This window comes from Gouania willdenowi, chromosome 9 (assembly GCF_900634775.1).
Source record: "Gouania willdenowi chromosome 9, fGouWil2.1, whole genome shotgun sequence".
NCBI classification, from domain to species: Eukaryota; Metazoa; Chordata; class Actinopteri; order Blenniiformes; family Gobiesocidae; genus Gouania; species Gouania willdenowi.
The window spans coordinates 10,271,830-10,292,618 of record NC_041052.1 but is presented as its reverse complement, the minus strand read 5'-3'; the positions used below and the strand labels follow the sequence as shown (position 1 = coordinate 10,292,618).

At 36.9% G+C, this 20,789-nt stretch overlaps 1 long non-coding RNA gene across 1 annotated transcript; it reads left to right on the top strand.

Moving 5' to 3' along the window:
• The first annotated feature begins 7,622 nt into the window (after window positions 1-7,622).
• Window positions 7,623-20,690, top strand: LOC114469279 (uncharacterized). Its single transcript, XR_003674749.1, has 4 exons — window positions 7,623-7,743; window positions 13,689-13,858; window positions 19,507-19,843; window positions 19,923-20,690. It is a non-coding gene; the product is annotated as an uncharacterized LOC114469279 (long non-coding RNA).
• Window positions 20,691-20,789: the final 99 nt, after the last annotated feature.

The window sequence follows — 20,789 nt, the reverse complement described above, 5'->3', positions numbered from 1 at the left end:
CAATAATTTCAGTATTTTTCAATAGAGCATTATTTGCAAACTTGTATTTGAACACACAGCCCAGGGCACTGTAAAATAAATTCCCTCGTAAGAAGGTGTCAAACTCAAGGCCTGGGGCCCAAAGTCAGTCCGTCAGAGCAAATATATTAGGCCGCAGTATGATTTTGCACAGAACTTTGCTCACCCAGGACGTCAGCTGGTCAATCTTTACGGGGATGTTTTAAGGATATTAGACCTACTTTAGTCGTCTCTGATGGCCTTTCGTGCAGTCACTCCTGTAGATGCTGTGCATCTTTCCTCTTAGCCCAAGTTAATGTATGTATGACAACTTTAAAGTCCACGAAGAGGTTGGATTTTTTTTTCTGGAAACTGTCAATGCATTAGATTTAATCCGGTCCTAAAAAGCACGTATCCTGAATATTTTTAACGTTTTCCTCTTCCTGCTCCAACACCTGAATCCAATAATGCTGTAATCATGCAGCTCTATTAAAGCCTGATGACGAGCTCCAGTACAATCAGCTGTGGTGGACCAGGGGAACATCTAAAACATGGATAGGGGCTCTACTGGGACTCTTATCTTGAAGAGTAGGATAAGAACGAGATGGTGCTGTAAGTTTTATGATTCATTCATAGATTTTCCCACTTGTTGTAGCATGTTATCAGGAAATCTGGGACGCTTTACGCAGGTGTTCTCAACCTTGGGGTCATGACTATTATTATTATTACTCACCGTAGTTACAAACACACTCAATTCCTATTGCAAATTAAATTCTGAATTTCAAACACACACACACACACACAATTTAATTTATTATTATTATTATTACTCACCCTAGTTACAAACGTTGCTCACTGATATTACCCTGTAATTATCATATTTACGGGGTATTTTTTGTGAGGATATCAGACCCACTTCAGTCGTTTTTAAAAGCCATTTGTGTAGTCACTCCTGAAGATTCTATGCAGATTTCAACTTATCCTGAGTTAACATGACTACCTGTCAATTTTTAGCTGTTCTAATTCATCCCGAGGAACCATGACTACCTGTCAACATTGAGCCGTTCTGCAAAGCTGCATTCAAGACAATTTTATGAAATAATTTATGAACAGTTTCATTGCAGCCTAAACAAATCCGACATTGCACATCTTTGAACCAAGCAGAAAATCACAGGTCAACCGAGCCTGATTCGCAGAGATATTTGAGGAACACACACGCACACTCACGCACGCACACGCACACGCACACACACGCGCACACACACACAGAGAGAGGTTCCTTGTTTTATAGATAGATAGATTTTCATCACTTTTCTTGCCATATTTTTGCTCCTTTTAGTGCATTTTTGCTACAATCCTTCCATTTCAGCAACTTCTCCATCAAATTTTAATGCCTTTTCTGCTAATTTTTGACACTCTCAAGCCCTTATAAACCCTTTCCACCACTTTTCCCACCTAATGTTGCATATGTTGACCCATTATTTTCACTTTTAACCTCTTTCCACCATATTTCATGCATTTTTTTTGCCAACTTAACCACATTCACCATTTGTCAGGCCCATTATTTGCCAGTTAAAACTTATTGTTCCTACTTTTTAAAATACATAAACTCAACTCCCCCCATTTCTGCCACTTTTAAGCTAATACTGACACTTTTAACCTTTTTTTTTACCACTTTTTCTGTCTGTTTTTGGCCATTCTAATTTGCAACTTTTAACCAGTTTCTGTGGTTTTTAAAATCCCTTTTCACCACCTTTTTGCCAGTTTTGGTCACTTTTAACCCAATTTATTTCTGAATAAATCAAGGATTTACATCTTTAAGATGACTATATACTATGGCACATATAGTAGAACAATGGACCATCATTTTGCTGACTTTATGGATGGGACCCTGAAAGCTCTCCCCTTTATCCCCCCTTATAGATGTCTCCATATCAATGTTCATGTTTGTGTTCAACCACCTTTTTTTTAATTTTTTTTACCTGTACCCGAAGGTGTTCAACCACCTTCAGGTACAGTGGGGGTGCCCGATCTCTGGCGCCTTTATTTTGGGGGTCACGGGCTGAAAAGGTTGATAACCACTGCTTTACGCCCTTCTTTTTTATTCCAATATTCAAATTAGGTGCTGAATAATGGAAGAATGATTAAAAAAAAAAAAAAAAAAAAAAAAAAAGGTTTTAAGACCAGTTATAGGCCTAGTGCAGGGGTCTGCAACCTTTACTCTCAAAGGAGCCATTTTGCCTAATCTCGCCAGGATTGAAGTCCTTCCGGAGCCGTAAAAAATACCTTCTCAAGGAAAACAATACAGTGTCTAAAATGCTATGCAGTTAAAATAATATCGAATAATTTTTAGAGTTAATGGATTTGAAGAGCTACAAAAAATAACTTGATCATGTCGGTCAACACATGCTAATTGCTAATTTCTTGCAGCATATCAAGCATACATAATAAGCTGGCATGTTGGCAATGAAATAAATCACACAAATACAATCGCTATATTCTTTCAGAATAGTCTTTTTGTTAGTTTAGTTATCTTAAAAGGAATTTAAAACCTAGGTTAGCCACAGGGGCAATGAAAGTTGATGGTCTGTAGTGGATGTGATTTATTTTAAGGTTAAACAACTGTTTTATCAGATTTTTATTTTAAGTTAATGGCATTAATCATCAATACCCTCTGTAAGAAATACCAATTCATTATTTAATTTTTTTTTTTTTTTTAAAGCTATAGGGAGCCATTGCAAACGAGTTAAAGAGCCACATGAGGCTCCAGAGCCGCAGGTTGCAGACCCCTGGCCTAGTGAAAGGTGAGTAAGGTCAAACAAAGCAGACTCTTTCATAATCCATTCATAAAGAAAATGGAACAAAAGACTAGATGTTTACCTTAGGAAGTGATACACATCTAGCTGTTTGATGTCACTCACTGGAAGGAACTGACTGGGGGCTGAACTCCAACCATTAAAGTAATTGAGTATTACCTCATTGTGGTTAGGGTTCAGGCAATCCCAGAGGATGGGTGCTGTTCAAACAAGACATTAAATTAAAAAATGTTAAAGAAAATCATCAGGGGGGAAGGACAACAGTCAAGTAATGCAGCAACATTGTTTCTAGCCAAAGGATGAGTTGGGGGGGGGGGGGGGGGGGGGGGGGGGGAAGGAAGAGGGGTAAATCAGTTCAACCTTTGTTATGTTTGGTCATCAGAGCGACACTGATGTCCTTCTTTCTTTTTTCTGAATGGATTTGTTGTATGCTGAGGACAGACAGCTTTTAAGGCTTGACTGGAGATCAACGTTTTGGGGGGAAAAAAAAAATGCAAAACATCTATTTTGTGCATTATCAGAGCACGAAAAAAACAAAACAAAAGCAAAGAGAGAATCCAGAGGCAATAACCTTCACACACCCAAACAAGACAACATTTCATCCAGTGGGAAAATAGTTTCAGACAGTCTTTTTTGTTCATGTCCCATTCCTCCCACTCCAAAAAAGTAACTCAGGGTTTGTACATTACAGACAGTGTGAACGAGGCTCAACAGCGAGCGCATTTAGTTGCAGACAAATGGCCATTCATGAGTCAAAAAAAAGTTTTCTGAGAGTTTCATACGTTCTGCACAATCAGCTTTCTGAAGTCAAATAACACCAGAACACAGAGGGTTGTGTACTTCCTTTTTGGCTTTACTGCTGTGTGTGTTTATGTGGAATTAAATGTCATTATATTCACATGCTGGTAAATAAAGCAGTATTTGCTGAAGTTTGAAGAACTTAAAACACACTCTTTCTGAGTTATCAAATGCAGACTGTTTGCAAACGTTGTATAAGTATTAGCATTTATTTGAGGGGTGGATACAATATGAAGTAGGTAAAGGCCATATGTCAACATTTGACCTGATAAAAACACACAGTGTGCAAACAATGATTCAGCTTGTCAGGCTGATATGTTACGAGGAAGATTTTGTGCAGCGTGGTGCAGAGCGTAAGATGTAAGATTCATGCATTAACAATCAGACAATCGTACTGTTGGTAAGGAGACTATCGTATTAATTTATATATATATATATTTCTTTAAATAAATAAAGCATTTATTTTCTTAAATACTGTATATAAGTATATTTACAGAAAACATTTAAGTAAGTAAGTAAGTAAGTAGTTTATTTATAAAGCGCTTTTTGCAGATAAAATCACAAAGTGCTGTACAGAGTTGTGGTAAAAGTACAAGTGCAACACAATAGAATAATAAAACAAGAGTGCATAAATATCATAAAATAAAAATTAAAATCCAGTTAACTAAAAGCTTTACTGTATAGTCTTCATTTACATTGTTTGTGGACAACATACTTTAGAAACTTTATAGTTACAAAGCACCTTTTCTTTTTATTTTTTTAAAACACTATGGTTACATGCTGTGTTCATCACAAGCAATCAAAGTAATTCTCTTAGTGGAAATTGATTTAATTATTTTAAAATCGTAAAGTGTGGTAGAGATATCATAGGTCAGGGCATGAGCTTTCAGGAAATATAAACAGATTATGATTCTTCCTCTGGATATCAAGTTTAAAACAAAAAATGTAATTTAGGCCTTTGTTTACTAAATATCAGAGACCTTTCAGCCTCCTGCAGTTTGGAGACTTGTGGGAATTCAATAACTACCGGTACTACCTAAAAAATAAATAAATAAATAAACAAATACATGAGCAACAAACTAAGAAATAGGACCAGCATTTAAAATAATAAGTAAAACTAGTCCTGATTGTTTAAGTCATAGGAAGCATTATGTTACACTGCAAACAAGGTTGTAATTAAAATATCAAATAACTTTTTCTACCAGCATGACTTCAAATGTAATTTTTCCTTCAAATTAGTGGGAAATCTTTCTGGGATCTTCCTGTGAGCAGTTTGCATGTTCTCCCAGAGCTTGCATGGGTTTGCTGTGGTTATTCCTGTTTTGTTTTCATTCTTAAAATCTAAAATAGACAATCTGGACCCACTGTGCAGGAATGAGTGCATGTGCATGGACAGAAACCTGTAAAGTAACTCATCATAATTGTTTACATTGAATATTCAACATAGCAACTTCTTCATCATTTGAAGAATTGATCAAGTGTTCTGTTGTTTAAAGTTAAATTATAGCCACAGTATTTTTAAAAGTAACCAACAAGTAATCTGGTTACGCCAAAAACACCAAACATTTAATTCTCCCTCTGGCTATAAAGGATAATCCTTTAGTAAAATATTCAATAGAAAATACATTAAAGATTCAATATTATGCTCTGAATCAACTTCAAAAACGACTCTTTCCAGGAGTGTCTTATCAAACTTGACAAAAATATCCTCTCCCAAACATAACCAGATAGCGGTGAAAGAATCCACCAGTTACATTCCATCATCTGCCCTTTCTTATCTCCAGCTCCCTCCTTAAATCTACGCATACAGAAACAACTTTAACTCTTTCTTTAAATACGGTTTGACATGGTAAGCTGTTCTCTCCCGACAGGCCCGCACCGTGGTGGAGCCTGGTACCAAACATTAAGGCTGAGGTGCTCTCTGTGAGGCCAGAGCTCTGATATACAGGCATAGTTGTGGGAGTGGAGACTTGTAAGGAGTGGTAGGTCTTTTCATTGGAAGTGATTGATGCAAACTGATGCCACTAAGAGCTATGGGAAGAGGACACAATGCTGAATTTATCTCTGGGATAATCCATTCCTTGTTCTCCTGGGAGAGAATTAAACCGAGTGAAACTTGCTGGGTTGTTGCGGACAAAAGCAATGTTAGGTAATGCAATACATCAACACTGTGCTACAGAGGTACAGCACAGACATCAGACTAATACTTGTACTCTATACTTTGCTGAAGTTGCTTTACGAAACAACTATTTTATCCTATTCACAAAATGTATATTTATGCTAGAATGTACACTTTTTAAACCCCCACTCACTACTAACTAACGTACTGCTCATCACAAGTCTGATATCAAAATTAGTATGTTGTGCGTTCACATTAGATAGTATGTAAAGATTGAGTATATGAGAAATACCTGGATGTAAACTATATGGGGACATTTTTTAAGTATGCACAGTGGGCACACTAGTCTTACTCAACTGCCCCATGATGCATTGGGAGCGGAACGTAAAATCATTAGCTTTAAGCTAAAAGTCAAGCATTCCCGTTTCAAAACAAAAGCATCTCTTCTTGTCTTTCATTAGTTTTTAAACGCTGTGTAAATAAGGCTCTTGTTTTGAAGTTAACTGGAAGTTTTGTCGGTAGCACAATGGAGAATCTTTGAAAATCTCCGAAATGTCGGTATGAAATGTGTTTACGTGAGTTTTATGGATAAAATGACCACATATTCTACTTGATCACTTTCTCACTTAAAATGCCTTTAGAACTTGTCTCGGTTGATTTGCCACTCAGGTGGAAAATCAACGGAGATACAGTATTTAGCCTCAGTGTGCTTCCGGTTTTTGTGTCATAGGTTCAAAATGCTTCTTGTGAAACATGGAAGTATACTTCAGTGGGAACGGTAATAATCCTAATCATATACTAACCATATTTGTAGTATATAGTAAACAGTTTGTACTCGTTGAGTTTGTAGTGCATAATACAGAGTATACCATTTCAAACACAGCCTATGATCCCATGCTCTGTTATACTGTATTTGTCAGTGTGGAACCATCTTTGCGTGCACGCTTCCGACTTCCACAAAAGATACTAAACACAGAGTCTGAAACGTGTGCAAACGTTTTGTTCTTTCCCTATAAATAGATTTAAAAGAAAACTATATTTGGAGATTTAAAAAAAAAAAGAAAAACCCCGAAACTGAACAGAAATGTTGTGGAAATCTTTCTGATGGATCGTCAGTAATATTTTTGGTGCTTATGTGGAATCAGAAATGACATCATCTTTACCTTTTTGAATCTCGTCTCTAAATGGGACATTGGTGCGCTTTAAAAAGTGGGTGTGAATTTTTTTTTAACTTCATTTATTTTGAACGAACAAATAAAAGAAATTGATGAAAATGAAAACTATGGGTCAATGACGTGACACCTCAATATTCTGTCCAACTACTAATTTTTAAATGCATAAAAAGAAACCAAATATGTAGTAACTTAGTATATAATGCTCACTTTTATTTATCTATTTTTTAAATGTTACTAAATAACTTCTGTAATTTATTCTGTTGTTCAAAATTTCAAAATAATGTGGTGCGACTGTCTGGCCATGACTGCTGTTTTTTTTTTAAAAAAAAATCTTTAAAATTACTCTAAATCTATTCAAATTCATATTCTGCCCTATTTCACTTATATTATAGACCTGTGTAAGAGTTCAAAGTATTTCTATTTTTATTATCATATCAGCTTCATGCAAACCTTGCCCATTATTACCCAATTTATGAAATATCAAATGGTGAAACCCTTTTGCGTCATTGACCAGATGCAGAAGCACACAATGCAGCATTAGTGTGCACAAAAACAAGTTGTTTATTTTCCATCTCATGTTAAGTGTTTTTGGTTTGTTTTCTCTTCAGTGGTTAAGTGATGGACTGACCTTAGCATTCTTTTGTTTGCCTAGGTGTGGTTTATTTCCCACCATTTATCTAACGTGTTTTGTAACGGGAGACACTAACTCATTGTTCCCTCTCACTTCAACAAAGTGTTAAATTAAGAACTGAAGCAGGCACCACTGTCACCTACATCACAATGGCAGAAAAATAATCCTCCACATCTCCTGGAAAACATCTAAAGTTTCCTTCCCTGGGTGATTTTTTTTTTTTTTTTTATCCTTTTGGAGTCGACTCCACTTCGCCCTGATGTCCAAAGGCTTCAGAGGAGAGTTATGTAACAATGTATGCATTGTAGCGTTAGGCATAGTCTGACAAAGCAAAGCCACAGCATCGTTAGTTTCACTCATTAAGCTACAAACTTTGCAAGATTTTCTCTGTCTTTGTGGAGCAGCGTCACAGTAAACAGATGAAAAGCCTCAAATTTGCAAACAAAAAACACTGACACTGAATTTAATGATGATTACTTTGTTGTTTTGTGTTTTTGTTTCAGTCTGTTAGTTTTCACCCTGCCCTGTGCCCCATGTCAGCCAGGATAGACTCAGCATAAAGAGCTTATAGATGACAGATGGGCTTTGCACACAGTAATGGTTTGTGGATGTCTTTCAACAGTCATTTAACAGTCAGACATTTTATTGACTTAAAGATACTTAAATATACTACAATTAAATCAATCTACATTGTATAGGCCTACACATTTTCCCACTTTAGAATAAAACAAACAAACACTTGGGTCAATTGCAATATATACAGGAAGTTCAACCAAATGACATTACAACTACAAATCATTCATATAAACTTGTGTCAGGAAAGGCTAAAGTCATCTAATGACCCCTGACTTCCAGTGTTCATTCTGTCGACTAACAATTTTTGTCATAGTTTCCGTCTACTACACTTCTGTCAAACTCAAGGCCCGGGGGCCAAATCTGGCCCGTTAGAACAGAGTTTCTGTAATGGAGGTACTTGAGAGAGAGAGAAAGTGGAACATTAACAAATAAAAGCATTAAAAATAGGCAGTGGCTATCCATACGGTTGCCGTATCAAAATACCACCATTCTATCCGTACGCAGTGCCCCTATTTGGCCAGTTTAGGTCACGTGATAGGTCAGTCATTGACCAGTTTAGGTCCCGTGACTAAGACTAAACCTTACCCTAAACCTAACCCTAAAAATTGTTGCAATATTGGGTTATAACCTAACCCTAGACGCTACGTACGTGTACTTTGGTAACCATACCAATAGCACTGGGGGTTGTCCACACAGCAACTGTACGAATAGATACTTTCTTAAAAATATGGGGGTTTATTTTAGTTAAAAATGATATTCATAATAATGACTAATTAATAAAAATACATGTTAACAAAAACGTTCAAATCTGTCTGTGTTTATTTACAAATATTAATACCATCCAATATCAGGTGAATAAATAGATATTGAATTTAAAAAAAAATAAGACAATGGCTATCCGTACAGTTGCCGTATCAATATACCGACATTCTATCCATACGCAGCGCCCCTCATTGGCCAGTTTAGGTCACGTGACTAAGACTAAACCTAACCCTAACCCTAAGACACTAGGTACGTGTACTTTGGTAAACGTACAAATAGCACCGGGGGTTGTCCGTATGGCAACCGTACGAATAGACACTTTCTAAAAAGAAAAGCATAATCTCTAATGCTTTACATTTTATTTGACTGTATCTAGAAGAAATTTCGTCGACTAAAATCTTAATGTCACTAAGTTGGCTAAAACTAGACTATAAATGAAATACTCCTGATGACAAAGCTTTGACTGAGGTTTTAAAACTAAATAGAAATTTGCTGTGAAAATTAATACTGCTGACTACTACTTTTCAAACAAGCTCTCTGTATACACATACAGTACTTCACCACTTAGTTTGATACTGTATGCACTTGTTGGAATACTGTACTGTATCTTAATGCAACCTGACCAATGACACCAGAGAAGGGTGTGTTAGAAGCAGGAAAGGTTGACAAGAGGTACGCAATATCATGGAATGGATTAAAAACTCCTCTGTAGAGAACCTGTAGCAAATGACAGTCAAATTTAAAGGGATTCTCAACCCACATTACAAAGAAAGCTCAAGTAAAAGACTACGATATGTAAACTTTAGTAGTAGGAATGAGAGGTTCATTAGAAACTGGAAACACGTGAACAAGCAATTCAAAAGTCAGATTGAAATGTTATCTCACCATAGTTTTTCTATGGGAAAATAAATATGGAGAGTAATACTGACATGAGGACAACATGAATGGCTAAAATCTCCAAAATGGTGTGAAGGGATGTCCCGCGTTTGCAGGATAAAAGCTGGAAAAACAACTCCAAGGAAATTAATGACAGGAAAAAGTAAAGTTGTATTATTCATCTTTAGACCTATGATCTAAAGTGCATTCAGGTGATGGGCTGCGTATTGCCTTGATGTAATAAAGGAATAAAGTTGCTGCCGAACATAATATTGAGAATTCCAAGAAAGTATACAACATTTGTGTCTCTGCTTTAAGTGGCAATCTTTGCACTTCTTTCCCCCTTTGTAGTAAAGCCATCTCAAAGTAGAGCTATTTACGGTACTTGGCATTTGTCGTGCAAAGTTTGTTGCTGTGGTTGAAAAGGCAAAAAAAAGTCACCACCCAAACCCAACTGGGTAGGACACTAATCAGGAAAAAGTTATCTCTTGTGCCAAATTTATGTTAACCTGTATTGCCAATTGTGTTAGAACTATAGTTTGCACATCCGCTTTGGGGCGCTTTGTTGAAAGGTTGTAAAAATGGCGGTAAACCCTTTGCACTGAAAAGCCAGCGTGCTGCCAAACCCTCTGATTTCAGTATAAACAAAAACATGTCCTGTGTATCCCACCAGCTTCCCCTGATTGTGCTAATCCTGGTGATTAGCAGCAGAGATTCTCAGGAGGAAAATTAATGTTGACCTATCGCCTTGTGTTTGCACCCAAACACAAGTGTTTGCAAATTGCATTGTGTAAATGTAAAACTTGTATTTGTGTTGTTTCAGGTTTGTTAATGGATACGTTAATGGATAGATTAAGTGAAAGTTGGCACCGATCACATTGGGAGTTTCACCACATGTTGTTTACACTTGGATTTGTTCTTCAGAAGGGCTGAACTCTCCAAAGTCAGACTATCTTCCCGCAACTGAAAGCTGTTTCGCAAACAATGACCAAACCCACAAGTGTCACATTTCTATATATATATAAGTCAGGGAGCATGAGAAGGAAATCCGTCCCTGAAGAAAGAAAGGTGTGTCATGTCAAAAGTCAAAGTACACAAAGTACTTTTAAAGGCATTTCCTTTCTGCAATCACGCCATCGAAGATAAGAAAGGGAGATTATGATAATAATAAAAAAAGAGCTGTTTAAATTCTTTGTAATCAAGGTCGAGTCACAGATGTGAAAGGAGAAAAGGTTTACAGGCATAAAAAAAATCACGACAAATTGGTTTCAGTGATGAAATATTCGTTGTTTGTTGTTATGCTTTAAGCTGTGCCACAGCATTTCCACAACTCGGCTGTTTCATGGTGGGAACACACACAAACAGAAAAGTGTAGACGCCAGCAACCTTGTAATTATCAGTAGGGGCTTAGTTTTTCATTCCTCTCTCTACTTTTATTCAAAGTTCAATGTTTTTAAAGGTGCAGTCTGCAACTCTTACAAAAGTAACCTTTTGTCATATTGCTAAAGCTGTCACTATGTAAGGACAGTTTTACATCAAACTAGTAGTTTGTGTGAAAAAAACAGGTTTATTGAGCCCACCCTGCTGCTCCTTTGGCAGATTGCCAGAATGTACCGCGACCGAGCAAAAAGAACCAGAATCAGAGCCAGGATTGTGTTTGATGGGCTGTCTGACAGCTGTTGCTCACAGTGTGTGGTCTGGAGGAGTAGAAGATGGAAATAGCGACTTTTCTGCTTGAAAAGTAATTACTGCTGCTTGATTTACATTATGTTTGATTTGCAATTGTTACACTAGAACTCTGTAGTGCGTGTGTTGTTCATGTGCGCGCAGCAGTGGGCTGCTGTAAGTGCCACTGTGTTGTTGCTGCTGCTGCTGCTGAGGTGTGTGCACATTGAGAGAGACGCACTGCAGTAATATGCTTTCAACAGTGCATGTTATATTACTGTGAGATTGCTGTCAAACTAACGTTAGCTTGTTAGCTCCTCTGAGGGAGGGACTTTGGAAAGTTTGGAGGCAGGGCAAGAGAGCAGCGGGGAGGGAGGGGGAGAGAGGACTGCACCTTTTGTATATTTTAAATTTCATTTTGAGTTTAATGTTAAAAATGTGTTTATTATTTACTGTATATCACATCTAGGAACATGTCAATGTCAATTTTCATTAATAACATTACAGTTCAAATGTATGGGCACCCCCATTTTTTTTTTTTTTTTAGAAAAACCACAATAAAATGCGCAATCCAGATCCGATCCGAATGAAACTTGGATAAAATGGAGTCAGATTTTATTAAGATCTGTCAATAATTAGAAATTTCACTAAGAGAGATAGGGATTTCTTATCTGTCAAACTGATCCAGAATCAGTATATTGATCCTGATCCATACGCATTACACATATGTACATATGGTAAAATGGTAAATGGACTTGATTTATCTAGCGCGTTATCCCCACACTGAAGTAGTCTCAAAGCGCTTTACATATTAACTCATTCACCCATTCATACTCACATTCACACACCAATGCGACTGAGCTGCCATGCAAGGTGCTAGTTGACCACTGGGAACAACTTAGGGTTCAGTGTCTTGCCCAAGGACACTTAGACACTAGACAGGTATAAACTGGGATTGAACCCACAAACCTCTCAATCAGAAGACGACCCCATAAAACACAGTGACTATTAAAGAATACTAGTATAAGTTTTCAGTGAAATGGTCCCCAACGTTTTAGACTTTAGGTTGGTTCTATTGTTGCCCAATTGTTTTTCACAATGTAAATGGAAATGATCTCAAACTCTGCCTATGTCCAGATCCCCTCCAAAATATAATGGAATCTTCCAAGGCATGAAGTGTATTTTTGGTTAAAATCTGATAAAAAAAAATTAAAATGTTTTGTTATTTTAACATAATCCTGCTATCCGTCAAACAAACAAATACAAATGCTGGTGAAAATACTGTATGACCTTGTTGGTGGAGGGAATAATCTTTATACACTCTTAACATTGATCTGATTCAAGGACATGTTTTGCTGCTTGTCCAGATAAGCTGTCACCTCTTATCATGTTAACAAAGGTTCATAAAGATTTATAATGAATAAATCATATCTGCACAAGATTGATTTCAAGACAGTATTCAGTTTGATTCAATCACAACAATACGTAATCATTTATTTACAACACCTTCTGCAGTGTTTATGTGCGAGGCTCCATCTGCTCTTTGAAATGCTGTAAAAAAAATGATGGTTTACGATGTTTGTTCCCATAACTTCATTGGTTGACTGCATGCAAGCTGGCCACACAAACAGAAACAGTAGAATCTAATCAGGAAATAAAATCATCAATAAAGTCAGCACCAAACTATTACTGGGTTAGTGTGTCGCTATTAATAAGAATCATCAGTGGTAAACTCAGGTAAATAGGAGTCCCAGCAGGGAGTCTCTATTAGAGACTAATGAGCTCACTCATCTCCTCCTGAGAGGCACAAAATGTAATTACATTCATTCAACAAGTATCACTTATCTGTGTCACAGCCTCGATGATGTATCGACAATTAATTGATGGGAAATCTAAAGCCTGTTGTGTTACCATGCAGTAGTGAGATAAAGCAGCATTGATAAGAAACAGATTATGTGCATCACAAGTACTGATACTTAAACTTTGCATACAACACTGAGCTACTGTAACACACTGTTGCCACATTATTTGTTTCTCAGCTTCTTTTCTTGTGCACTTCCTTCAAGAAAGATTTTGCAGGATCCACATTGGGAGTTGATTTTATTTTTGGTTCAGTGGCTTCAAACAGTCAAGTTGGATCTTAAGTGGCATTTTCCAACAAAAAAAAGTGTTATCTCAACATAATTATGCCTTTCCACATGTAAATGACTTTACATATCAGAGGTTCTCAAACTTTTTTGGTTCAGGTACCCTATTTCTCTCATTTCTTAAAGCTGCTATCCGGACTTTCTGAGAGGACGTCTCAATGTCCCGTCCTCAACAGCTCCACTTCCTCCCCCTGCCTCTGCAGTCTACCATAAGCCACATCTCTACTTTTCTGTACGCGCAACGCGGAACATAACAAGGTTGCATTGGGTCACAGTCTTATAGGTCTATGGGTCAGGTAAGAGACAAAACTATATTTACCCTTTTGATGTTGTGACGCCCGGCCTTGTTTCCGTGCACAGTTCCACATTCACTTTGATTGACAGTCTCAAAAACACTAAGTCAAAGCCTATTGGCTGGGCGCACTTGGCGATCATTTCCATTCGTATAGGGGTCTATAGGACGAATGAGGGACTTATATACGTTAATGTATATTAATTACCACAGGCAGTAGACCATAGTAAGACTAGTTTGGTATTTTTTTGCAGAATCATATCAGCTTTAATCCAAGTACCCACTTTGTCTACAACATTTTGCTCAGAATACTTTGAAAAAACAACTATAGAGCATAATGATGGGATGAATGAGTGATAACACACATTTTAAAGAATCTCTTTTTGTAAATAAGTGGAATGAAATAGAATTTAGGGTGCATTCACACCCCAGTGCGGTTTAAACGCACTAGGATCCATATGCTGTGATAGTCGTTTGGTCGGCATGAACGCGCAAACAAAGTCTAGAGCGGATCAAGCAGGAAAATTCTAGAGCAATTGTATGTCTCGGAGCATTTCAAATCTAAGTCTAGAGCGATTAGGAGCGCCGGGAACGCAACACAGGAAGTATTGGCGAAAGCCAACTTGTTGCTGCGCCATTGTTTAATGTTGTGAAAGAACAGAACGGAGAAAGAAGCACTCTTAAGTACTTGCTTTGACCTACAGATGAGAGCCTTTTCTTTAGGTTTCTGTTTTTCTGCCTCGAGAAGTTTCTACCTCAGTAACGGCGCCCTCCAGCGGTTAGGTTATGAAACTGCATCAGAGGCTGTTTGGTGGAGCAGGGTCAAACCAGCTGTGGGACATTTCGGATGGGCTATAAAACCGCCTTAGTGGGGGTTGCGGTACCTTTACACCAACCAATCAGAAAGGGTTTGAAAAAACGTCATTTCCGCTACTTGACTTCCGTCAAAGTCGAAGTAGAAGTAGAAGTAAACCTAACCCTAACCTTAACTCTTTTTGCTGTTGGTCGGATAAAATACCGATCAAAGATCGGACGTTAAGTTACAATTCAGAAGTGATTAAAAAGAAGGGGATGCTTCTGCCTTTGAAGGGGGTGTACCAGCTTACAAATCAAAACGCCCTTTTTTGCTGCTGGTCGAATGATATTGGTTTGGTGCGGATCAGTAGTTTCGCTCTGAACACAAACCAATAGAATTATTTCTACAGTTTTTATTTTTTTCCAGTCATCTCCCGCCTGGTGTGGGACCAAGACTGACCAAGACTGTATTTTCAGTTCATGCTCAAATTAAGATAATTTTCATCATCATTATGATTATCAATTTTTACTAAATCAAACATTAGAAACTCCACATTTTTCTCTTTCTATCTCTCTCAAGTACATCCTGTAGTGCAATTGCATACCCGTACAGGTACACGTAGCCCCATTTGAGAAAGACTGTTCTAAATTACTGAGAACTTTCTAAGCTGTAAAGCTGGTGGACAGATTTTGGCCCCCATGCCAAGAGATTGGCACATGTACCCCAACACAAACATTGGTTTGTATTGGTTCGTTTCCCATTGCTGGGATAGTGGGTAGAATTAGCTTACGATTTGAATCCACTTACACTCAGTGTTTATTTGACAGCAAATTTTCATTTAGTTTTAGTCATTGTCTTTTGACTAAAATGCAACTTTGTTTTAGTCAAAATGTAGTCATCAGGATTATTTCAGTTATAATCTATAGTTTTAGTCCAATAAATGACATTAGGATTTTAGTTGACTAAATCGGTTACAGATATTGTCGACTAAAATATAATTTTTATAGTTTGAAATATGCTTATATGGGATGGTATTAATGTTTGTAAATACACATTTGATGCAATAAGTGAAACAGATGAACCGTTTTACATCCGTAGCTTACTTCCTATTTGATAACTTTTATGACGTTTATTCAGCCTTGGATACCGCCCAAAAAATAAACTTTGTTCTGATTGGATTTGGTCTGGGGTGAACATTATAGTTTAACAAAAATATCAATATATTTTGATATAGTTTTAGTTTGATTTGATTTATTGCGAACATGTAGTTGAAAACATACAAAATAATGTTACACATAATAAATGAAAGAATAATAAAACAGTCAGTTATATAGACAAGATGAGGGAGAAAGATATTATACATTATTCTTTTTGATTAGTCATCGTCCTGTTACTGACACTTAAAAAACATAGTCGATAAAGGTTCAGGTAACTTTATTAATACCTGTAGGTAGATTTTTTTTGCAGTGAAAAACAGAGGATGGCATCTGCATTGACTTTTAAACAACAAAGCACAAAGCATTGACAAAAACGGACAATTAACGACACAACATCGTACTCGCCGGAGACCGGGACCAGGACCAAAGGAAAGAGGCCAACAGAGCAATTAAAAGACCATTACAGCATCAAAGTAAAAGACAATGTAAAAACTATGAGGACGGAAACAAAATGAACACTGCTTCCACTACAAAGGGTTGAGGTTGTCTCTTAGTAACCATGACTCTGCCACAAGAGCAACACAAATCACAGTAATGTAACATAAAGCCACTATTTTAATGTCCACCACATTATCAATCAACACTTTCAAAGTGTGTGTGACATTTTTTTTTTAATTTGTTTTGAGTACGCCTGCGTTCAACTGCTATTATATCTCATCAGAGTAAATATCTGCCATTGTTGCTCTACTGTACCCATGGTTACCAAGAGACAACAACCAGCAAAGAGGAAGTGCTGCATGGACGTGGATTTATTCAGCACGGCAAAAAGACAAATTCATTACTAGTAAATCAAATATATAACGAAGGGGGAAAAATGTCGACGAAACCCATTTATCCTTGGTGAGTGAAACTTCCTATGCTAAATTTTGTCGAGCAATAATGGAAAGCACTTTAGGATACACTTTGAGATAATTGAGGTTATATATTCAACATTACAAATGATTAAAATATTTTACAACATTGATATGCTTTTCAAACAATATTCTTCAGCTGCCTAATTGGGATACATATGTTATATACAAAGATACAATCTAATCTTATTTGTTACATCTTATCATACGACAAGATTTCACTGAAAGAATTGAGTAAAAAAAACCAGAATATTTACTTTGTCTATTTTCATCAGCACTTCTTCATGTTAATGATAAATTAATTGACTTAAACTGAAGCAGACGATAGTAGAAGTACATCCCTTTAGGTCAGGAGCTATTTTAAATGTGAAGGCTGATGAATGGAACTGCTGATGAACAGGGTGCACAGCTGCATCCCTGTAACCAAAGCACAATTTAAACAGCGACATGTATTCCCAGTGTGTCACACTACAGTCTATGTTTTGTAATTCTGCAGTTTGGCAGAGAAGCAGAGTCAAACTGTCATTTGTAATTATGTGTAAGAATTTTTTATTTTATTTTTTTAAAGAGCAAAACAAAATTTGATATATTACTGACACATTTGAGACTGATGAACGTATATTTTATTGAATACTCCACAAAGTAGTTCCTCAATTTTATTTTGTCCTGATGGTTGCCAGAAATGCACCAATGCAGCATCGAACATACAAATTCTACGCAAAGTTCCATTGTACATAGAAAATTCCAGACTGCACCTTTGGTATGAAATATGTTGTTCTGATTTCTTGGATCTTGGATACAGACTGTACTGTGCCGTATCACTGGGAAATGTAAATGTTTATTACATCGATTACGGGGTAGGCATAGATAAGCTTTCTAGCTTCAGACTACTCCTTTTTTGAGCTTCTGTAACTGAATAATGTGAATGTTGTAAAATTGTATTTTGACTGTTGTAAAAAAAAATGAAAAAAATAAAGTTAAGAATGTAAACTGCTCAAAAACAAACTAAACGGAACTAAATTTACATACTTTCTCTGCTTATCAACAGAACTACTGCCAAAAACAGGCCGGTAAGACAGTTCAATAAAATACTATTCAGATGTTCAAAGGTAGAAATGTAATAAATTGATGTTTTCTGATAATGGAATTTCATGAGATATTATGCAATGATATTGTGCGACCGTGGCTCAGGTGGTAGTGGGTCGTCTTCTGATTGAGAGGTTGGGGGTTCGATCCTAGTACCTGACTATGTGTCGAAGTGTCCTTGGGCAAGACACTGAACCCTAAGTTGCTCCCAGTGGTCGACTAGCGCCTTGCATGGCAGTCCTGTCCCACTGGTGTGTGAATGTGAGAGTGATTGGGTGAATGAGCTGATATGTAAAGCGCTTTGAGACTGCTTCAGTGTGGTGATAAAGCGCTACAGTATAAAAATCAAGTCCATTTAGTCCATTTTAACTCTTGGAAACATGAGTTGCCAAGATTTGTAATGCCAAGACTGACAATGCCATTAATAGCAGAAACATCACAGATATTTCATTTTAAAAGAAGGCAAACGTACCAGTCTGTTTGAATGTGGTTTTAGTAAGGCTGGAACGATATATCGGATAAGATATCAGGATTTTAAAACGTCACAAGATATATATTGTCGATGGTAAGAATAAAATATATTGTTGAAGAAAGTCGTGAAGATAACATGATTTGATTTTAATTTTAGACAGGCATGAATTGTCAGTCTTTGTTTTTGTGTTCTATATTCCAACTTGCACTTTTCACACTTTAAATTGGGAAAAATTGTCTCATTTATGTTGTTTGAATTCTATTTTATATTCAACTGAGTTGAAAAGGTTATACCCAGAATATTTTGCAAGTATGGCCAGAGTTAGTCCAATAAAAGCATGGTTTTTTACAAACTGCATTTTTTTGGGGTCTTTTTTCCATTCCCAAATATGTCGTGCCATCATGAGATTACACCAGGACAGAGGATTAGCCTAAATAAAATCCTCTAAAACATGTCCCCAAACTGTCAGATGGAAGGATTAAGTAACGGCCAGTTTAAAATAGTTAAGAGTTTAGAATGTTTTATTGACGTACCAATAAGAAGAAACTCAAAACTGTTTCCTAGACAAATAAAAGAAAATGTTGACCACTTCAGGCAAAGTTAGCAAATCCAAATTTGGGAGACTTTTGGGTATTTGTATCAGGATGTACCAAACTCTCTTCCTTCCACAGTTCAATAAAAGTGAATGCTAGCTTAAGGAGTCTGAGTAAATATGTACTCTGCAGTCTCTCTATGCTAACTCTCTCAATAATTGACAACTTGTTTAGCGTTAACTCTGCACTTTGCCTTCAGTAGGATGCAAAATACATAATCACAGGATATAGGAAAAATACATACATGTAGGCTATGCCTGTTTCTATAGTCACATTAGGCCTCGGAGGCTGATTAGAAACCAACTAGTGTTAAACAAGTTTGTTTCTCACTGGTCGTGCATGCATTTTGGAAGACTGGTCCATTCTAACAGGTGGGGTGTGTATTTTGGTGGTTATCACAAAGAAATATTTATCCACTTTAAAGAATGTGATACATGCAGGGAGGACTTCTGTGTTCAAGATGACCGCAAACAAAGAAGCTTTCTCAACACATTTTTGTCATATTGTGTTAAATGCATGAGTCAACATGCTTTCCTTGTTCTTTCTAATCCTTTACTACATTATATCCATAATGTTTTAGTCTTACTAATCAGACAGCTATGCAGATTTAATCACGCTGAGCTTTGTGAACCCTCAGGTACAAAGAGAGACTGCAAACCAAGTATTTCAAAGCCCGAACAAGCCAAGTGCAAGCGCTCAATGGTTGTTGGCATTTGGGAAGCATCAACCCTGAAGACTTCAGTGAAAGCTCATTGCTTTTCCTCAAACACTGTAAAAGTGTTTCATCAGGATTTTCCCAAGAAGGCTCAGACAAGTCCTGGCCCAGAAAAAGTACCTCAAAGGAACTCAAGTGTTTCTCCAAGCAGATGATCCAAAAGCAGATTGGAAGAGAGTTTGTGTCCTCCATGGAGGAGAAACTCCAAAAGCAATTTCTTGTTATCCATCCACACTATAAAAACCACATGACCCCTGAAGTAAGCAAAGAGAAAATGACTGTAATATGAATTTAATGGCAGAACCAAACTTTACATCTCTGTTCTCTTTCTTTACCAGTTATTTAACCAAGTGGTGTCGGTCTTAAATGTTGCTGATACAGATCCTGAAGACGGGAAAGCAACTGAAGACTTGACTAACAAAGAAAGAAAAGGAGAAATGGACAATACGATTACATCTAACTAAGCTCAAAGTCTCTTCACTAGAGTATTAATTATATTTATAGATGGTCATATTTGGTCCACGTGTCAGCAGTTAACAACCACTGTATAAAAGGGGGAAAACCTCAGAGAAGATCAAAACTAACACAATTTCCTTTGGCTTCAGTTTGTTTGAGGTTTTCCAGTAAATATATTTTACTGTTTGTTTCTATGTTAGTTTTACCACTGCCTCACTATCAGATGTAATTTAAAAAAAATCTACAGGTAGTTAGTCAAAATCATATTTTTGTGCTTTTTCTGTGTTTACTTTAGTCAGATATAATTGTATACTGTATATACAAGGCACTTCTATTTGCATACATAATACATACACAATATAATAAAACTATAGAGTATGTTTATCTTTATCTTCTGTTCTGACACTTGTTATATTCCAACCCTGCTCCTAGTGCAGGGTCAGGAGCTGAGTAGGGCCGAGCCCGTAACTCCCGTTAGTGTTGGCAGTGAAAAGTGCGCACAGGAAAATCACGTGCGTGCTGTGATAAGTTTACCTACGTCATGACATCGCAGTGTACTTGACCATCAAGGCCAGATAGTGTAGTGTGAAAGTACGTATCTGGTCAAGGACTTGACACCTAAATATTTTGTCCAACTGCATTTCTATTAAAAAAAGGTTTACATGTAATAAAAATATACCAAATATGTAGTAACATGTAGTATACTGTATATATCTGCTCCCTTTTTTATGCTACTTACTAAATTACTT